Below are 7,167 nucleotides of genomic sequence, written 5' to 3' on the forward strand. Positions count from 1 at the left end.
CTGCACATCAGGGGTAGAGCTCAAAATTCCAGCACTCCTCTAAAAGTATTTCCCTTAACTTGGATATTGTTTACTAGTGACAGGTCCCTTTGCACAACTGAAAAGGACTGATTTCAGTTTGTACTTGTTTGGCTTTTTCTCCCAAATTTGCAACTGGTTCTGGTACTACTTTTTCTAAGAGAAGCACCCAAAGTCATTGAGTCTATTCAGGCCTTGGATAGCCTGAGGGGGTCATCAGCCACCATGGCTGGATGCATCCAGCATTTCCCAGGCCAGATGTGCCCTGCCTCAGGACAGGTTTACGCTGATGCCTTTCTTAGATTCTTATCCTTGCTGCCAAATTGCTCATTGACCTCTCAGTGGCTCCAAGGGACACAAGAACTGTTCTATTCTGTGTTGTTTCCTGGCCTTTGGTTCCACAATGCCTGAATTGAGGCAGTGGTCCAGACTGATCAGGGAAATGGCAGAAGTCTATTACTGTTGTCCATGTGGCAGAAACATTGAGAAATGAATTGCAGGTCAAGGTTTTTAAATAGGAGATTACAGTCCTCTCTTGATTTGGCTAAAAAATCATTTGCCATGACCTAGAATGGAGCATCAATGCTGCTCATGGTGTGGAGGATCTGATGATGATGCTTTGCGAATCATGGGCCAGACACAGCCATGAACTGACGGTTTTTGGCTCTATGGGGCCATTTAAGGTGGAGTCTTTCTGATTGCAAGTGGCCCCAGCAGAGACAGGCAGCTTCTCCATCCCTGGAATGGCATACTGGGATGAGCCATGCTGAGGTGGTCTTGGCACTGCTGGCATCTCATTCCTCAGTGGTATTTTCTGCATTTAGAGTGGCACAGGACACTGTCACAAGTTCCCTTGGGTTTCTCAGAGGTGCCTGCTAACACCCAGAGATAGTAACAATGGGGATGTCTCACTGGCCAGAGCCCATTGGTGGTTGTGGGTGGCTCCTGGCTGGAATCCAGCCCCTGTGTGTTCCTTGTGTACACATCTGCCATTGGTACTGACTGAATCATGCCTGATTTTTTTGATGTTTTGTTTTTATTTTCCATGCCAAAAGGGAAAGCAAGTTTCTATTTTATACCTAACTTGTGGATTTTCTAGTCCCCTGCTGTGTGTCTTCGGTACCCACAACCAAGTGTTTGTGATGGATCCCCACACTCTACATCAGAACATGTGATGCATCTCTTTGTGAGGGTTATTAACCATGGGCTCTTCTTTCCCAAGTTGCTTGATCCCATTGGCTCTTGAAAGCCACCAATGTGTTATAGAATGCCTTCCTGTAGGAATTTCCCAAAGGCCTCTGTATGATGCATAGTAACAGTCACCAGTGACTAACCCCAGGGAGCTTCCACCTCCACCACCACTACACTGCAGAGAGGGATGAGGTGGGACTAGGCAGAGGCAGCTTCCAGAGTGGCTGCCAGGCCCCTGCAGCATCTTCAACTCTGCAGTGAGACTGAAGTTCTAGGCTAGGCCAGGCCTGATGGGTGGGTAGCCAAGCCCCTCTGAGCTCCTCTATCCTGACAGCCATGGAGCAGGCTACAGTTATCCCATTTTGCAGAAATGGAATCAAATCCAGAAACTCCCAAGAGCTTCAGTGACTTGCTCAAGGCTCCATGAGAAAACCCTGGATGAAGACCTACGTCTTGAGGGCAGGTCTCCTCTTGTCACCCTCCAAAGGGGGAATGAAGAGAAGTGGGGGAAGAGGCTGGAATGCTTAGGATCTGGGAGAACTATTCCCTACTCTGAGAGGCCCTTTCTTATGGTTTCCCCAACCCCAGTGAGGCACTGGCTCCTCATGGTACACCCAACCCCTTCTGTTCTGCCCACATGCTGGGTCTCAGTTTCCCCAGGAAGGAGAAATGACTGCCTTCTCCATTGGAGGTTTAGGACAAGGGACAAATGCACGGATGCTCAGAAGGTAATCACTATCATAATTTTGAGGACACCTGGGTCAGAAGCAGGGCCCTTCTGCCATCCTTGGCTGCCCCTCCACAGTCTCCATGCTAGACCACCACATCCTCCTGGTTCCTCCTTTCTCCATCTCCCACAGTCACTGTGTTGAATCACTGATGCCACCAGCCCTCCTTGGGGATCCCCAGAGTCCCTCAGTTGACTCTATGGGAAGTGTCAGTGATTCCTGGGCCTTCCTCTGAGAAAGAGCTCAGCCAGGGTCCCAGGGAGAAACTTACTCAATCCTGAACCCCTCCCCGCTGCAAAATGCAAGCTGACCTAGTGACCCAGGCAGCCATCTGTCTCTGCCACAGCTAGGTCTTCAGAGGTCCCTGCAGGCAGATGACAGGGCTGCCTCTGCATCTCTACCTTTGCTGCCAGGCCTGAGTCTGGCACATGCATGGCCTCTCTCCTCCTGGCCTGGCCTTCCCTGGGCAACCTCAGGTTTCCTGTAGCCTTTGCAATAACTTCCAGCATTTTTCTGTTACTAAGAGTGGGGTCGGGCCAGTGGTTAAGGCCCCTTGCACAGGGGTGGAACTGGAGGGGCTCCTCACTACCTGTGGTGACAAGAGATGGTGGAGGTTGAGAAATGCCTTGTGAACACCTACCTGACCCAATCAGGAGGAAACTATACTCTTCATCAGTGCTGGTTTGCCTGCCTGCAAGAACCTGTTGTTATGAGGTTGGGACTGCATATTTTTCTGAATCCAGCATCCCTAGAACAAAACAGAAAAGAAACAATGAGATAATTTTGGGCCCATCTTATGAAACCCGATTATATGTTTTAGGTCTCTTCAAATCCTTTGTGGGAAGGGATGGGAAAAGAAGGAAGAAATGAATAAAGGAACTAAATAAGTAGTTGAATTCTTTCTGAGAAAGGTTACCTAACACCAGCGGTCAGTGTGTCAACACTGGAACGTCTGGTCCTGACACTCTCTCAGGAAGGCTGAGAGATGTCCTTGCCATGGAAGCAGATGGCAGGCGGAACTGTTGGGCCAAGTGATGTGCATGTGGGAGCCTCATTCCTTAGAGAGCTGTTATGAAGACATTAGTGCTCAATATTTTTCATCTCCATGAGGAATGATACTCTGCATATAAAACCCAATCTTGACTTGGGTTAGGGATTGAATATAAAACACAGTCCTGATCAGAGAGGAGAGTCAAGGCAGTGTTGTGAGAGTCAGACCTGTTTTTCTAGACTGCCTTTGGACCTCTACAGGCCCCAGTCCATTCAGTAAACTCTTCATCTCCTGTGCTTGTCCAGTGAGTGAGCGCCTACTTTGTGCGAGGCTCGGTGCTAAGCTCAGAGGAACAACATGGGCATGGCCCTGGCACCCCTGCCGCTGCACTCTAGCAATGTCTCAGCTTCCTTGCTGGCTCAGGGGATGCTGAACCTGCCCTGTTGGAAACACGCTGTGGCCTTCTTGTGGCAGCCTCGCTACCACTTCAGAGGTGATCTCAAACTTGCCTGCTCCAGGCTGTATACACCTAATCTCTCCTGTCACCTCCTTCAACAGGGACATTTCTTGCTGTCTTTCAGCACTCATTGCTTGTTTTGATCGTGTTCTTGAGACCCCAAATACTTCTTTGACCCCATCTAGAAAACCTTTGGCCCCATCCTTATTCTCTAAGATCCAATCACATGACTCATTGTCTTGCTGGCCACACCATGGGCTCCATGTGGGCAGATTTGTCTTGAACCACTTCTGAGTGTCCACTTTGTGTGTGCCAGGGACAGTATTGGATAGCCAGTGCACAGCAACTGTCAGTTGAGTGAGCATGTGAGGGGTCACAGCCAGCCTCTGGAGGAAGTGCTTCTTTCAGTGGTCAGTCACGCTGTTCAGTGTCCCACAGAAGAGGCTCCTTACTCAAATGGCTTGACCTCAGGATGATTTTGCATCCATGTCTGTTTCTCCCAGTGCATATTGAGTTTTGCAAACACCAGCACAGGGCCTGGCAGGAAGCAGGCTTAATGTGTACCTCTGGAATCTTCCACGCTATCTGCTCCTCTGTACCTCAGCATCTTTCAGGACATCTGGCACACAGCAGGCAGGCAGCAGACACTGAAGTGAGTTGATTGGACCCTTTCCATGACTGTTGTCACTCTGCATGTGCATGTACACACACAGACACACATACACATATGCACTCACATGACCATTATTTAGAAATGGCACTCATGTTTTCTCTCCTCTACTGCCCGCAAAGGGACAGAAGCCAAATCTTCTTGATGATAGTAATTTGGACAACCTTAGCTTAGGTGACTCTGCCTTATAAAGTATATTAAAGTTTGCATATTTCCCTGGAAAAGATGAAAGTTCTCCTCATTGTAGAATTCCAACTATAATCGTTCTGATTTTTAATTAACTGTAACTATTAATTTGCATGACAACAAGGGTGCAGTTTAAAGCACTTTTATACTCAGATTATCAGATGAAGAATGTTAGATCAATGTCAGTATTGAAGGGGTGAGTGATAATTTTGAACTGGCAATAAGTTTGTAGGTTGTTTACTTGATGAACAAAAACCTACTGAGTGCTCAGTATGAGCAAAGCATAATTTTCAAGCTCTGAGGAAGAAACAAGTACCCAGATCTACTAAGCAAACACTTATGGAGCATTTACTGAGGGCAGGCTCTGTGCTAGTAGAGAAAGAGAGCCTGGTGACAGGGGAAGGTCACAGTCTCTTATGAGCTCTCAGAGACCTTAGTGGGAAGAGTCCTTAGTGAGCAGAGGACACATTTTTGGTTATGAGCTGTGTGCCTGAGAATGCTCAAAGTGACCTGGACAGAGTGGAGAGGGCACATGGAGGGAAGGGCAGAGCCTTTCACAGATGAACATCACTCTATTAGTTATCTATTGCTTTGTGTCTATTTACGGCCCAACTTAACTGCTTAGAACAAGATTTCAGTCAGCAGGCACCAAAGCAGAACAGCACCGCAGAAGGGCATATCAGAGGAAAGCTGCTCAGCTCATGGCTGCCAGGAAGCAGAAAGAGAGCAGTAGGAACAGGTGACAAGGAATACCTTCCAGGGCTCACCCCCAGTGACCTACTTCTTCTAGCAAAGTCCCACCACCTCCCAGTAGTTCATTAAGCTCTGGATGGATTAATCCATGGATGAGATCAGATCCTTCATGATTCAATCACTTTCCAACAACCCTACCTCTGAACATTGCTGCACTGGGGACAAGATTTCAACACAAAGACTTTGGGGACATGCCAGATCCAAACCACAACCAGCAACCAACATGTTCATTCACACAGTTAGCATGAGGGTCAGGAATTGGAGGGGCATAGCTGACTGAGTCTGCCACAAGGTTTCTCATGAGGCTGCAATCAACTGAGCCCTCCCTTGCGTGGTATGGGCAGGCCTCCACTGCCCACTGGCCTCTCCACAGGGTTGACTGAGTGTCCTCAAGACACTGTAACTGGCTAAAAACAGAGCTGATGACCCAACTGTGGGGCAAAGGGGTGTGTCACATTGTCCTTTATAACCTGATCTGGAAAGTGACATAGTCACTTTACCATATGCTATATTGTAATGGTCACACTGACCATCTTGGTAAAGTGAGGGTGGAGATTACACAAGGGGGAGACACATTCCAGGTGATGGGAATCATTGAATCACTGTGGCCATCTGGCTTTCACACCCTCCTCTGACTGAGGAGAGAAGAAATGCAGAAGGGCCCACCATGTGCGATACAGTCACTGGCCAGGTGACAGTGAGAGCTGGCCACATCCCGGGGTCAGCGCTCATTTACATGACTGCAGGATCCTTGCCTAAGCTTCCTGGATAACTAATCATTCAGATGCTTCCAAACCTGAGTTCACTACCTGAGATTCATAATGTTACAATACATACACCATAATATGAATGTAATAATATATAATAATATTAATATAATTATATTTAACATATTATTATTATCATAATAAATCGAAATTTGAGGGAGTTTGAAAGCCAGTATGACCCAGTCACTTCTTGGTATTTATTCAAGAGAATTAAAATTACTACAGCAGTACTGCAGACCCACTTTTAGAACCACAATTCACAATAGCCAAGTTATGGAACCAGCCTGTGTCCATCAACAGATGAATTGTTAAAGAAAATATGATGAATATATATGCACAGTGGGGGTTATTCAGTCATCAAGAATGAAATGATAGCATTTGCAGGAAAATGGATGGAACATGAGAGCATATGTTGAGTAAAATAAGCCAGAGCCAGAATCTCTATGTTTACTCTGGGCACTTGGGGGAAGACAAGGGAGGGCAAGAGGAGGAACTAGGAAACAAAATTGCCCAATTTTTATGTTTTCTGTCATGCACATGTACACATAGGTAAGGAGGAATCCCAGTATTATAGTGTTATACATAATACAATGTCCCAATTAAAAAAAAAAGGTGATTCCCACGGCCACTTACTTATTATGCACCATTCTTTCTTTTCTCTCTGTCCTCCAGCCCCCCAGGATTGCGCCAAAGGACAAAGTAAAGTGTGGCCCAGCACCCCTTGTGGAGAAGAGGCCAAAAGCTGCCCACCACAGGAGGTGGTGTGTGCACACTGGGCAGCCGGGGCCTGTGGGATCTCCAGAGGCTGCAACATGTTGTGCCAAGCTCCACAGGAACCGGCAGTTCAGGGTCTGGTGACTAAGACTGAAGTGGTCCAACAAATCCAAAGAGAGGACCGGGAGGACACAGGTGGCCAGGAGCACTTGTGTCAGCTGAGTCTCGAGTAGCCACAGCATTCTGGAAGCCCTGGGTGGTTCTTCTGAGTCTGTCTAGCCCCCACCCTCCACTCCTATGGGTTTTTGTCTTTGTGCATTTAAACAGTCAAGTAACTCAAACTAGGGAATCACAGCAGAAGGTGGATTTGATCGCAGTGAATGTGTCTGCTGTCATGAACATGCAAGGAGAAGACTGGTCAATGTGTACCATGATTCTGGTGACAGTGGCATCAGCATTACTATGATCTTGAAGGCCTGAATGGTTATTGCGGTTATCTTGTTCTTGTTGAGACGTCCTTATCAAAAAGATCCAATTTATTTGGAAAGTCAACCAGTCCTCATCATGGACAGGATCCACCAGCCACCAGCTCCTCCTGTGGACTAACTTTCTGACACAGGAAGTGGAACTAGTTAGCACCTTGCAAGACCAAGAGAACTTTTAACCCCATTAGAACTGTTTCTCATTTTGCA

Source organism: Sciurus carolinensis, chromosome 15, assembly GCF_902686445.1.
Source record: "Sciurus carolinensis chromosome 15, mSciCar1.2, whole genome shotgun sequence".
NCBI lineage: Eukaryota > Metazoa > Chordata > Mammalia > Rodentia > Sciuridae > Sciurus > Sciurus carolinensis.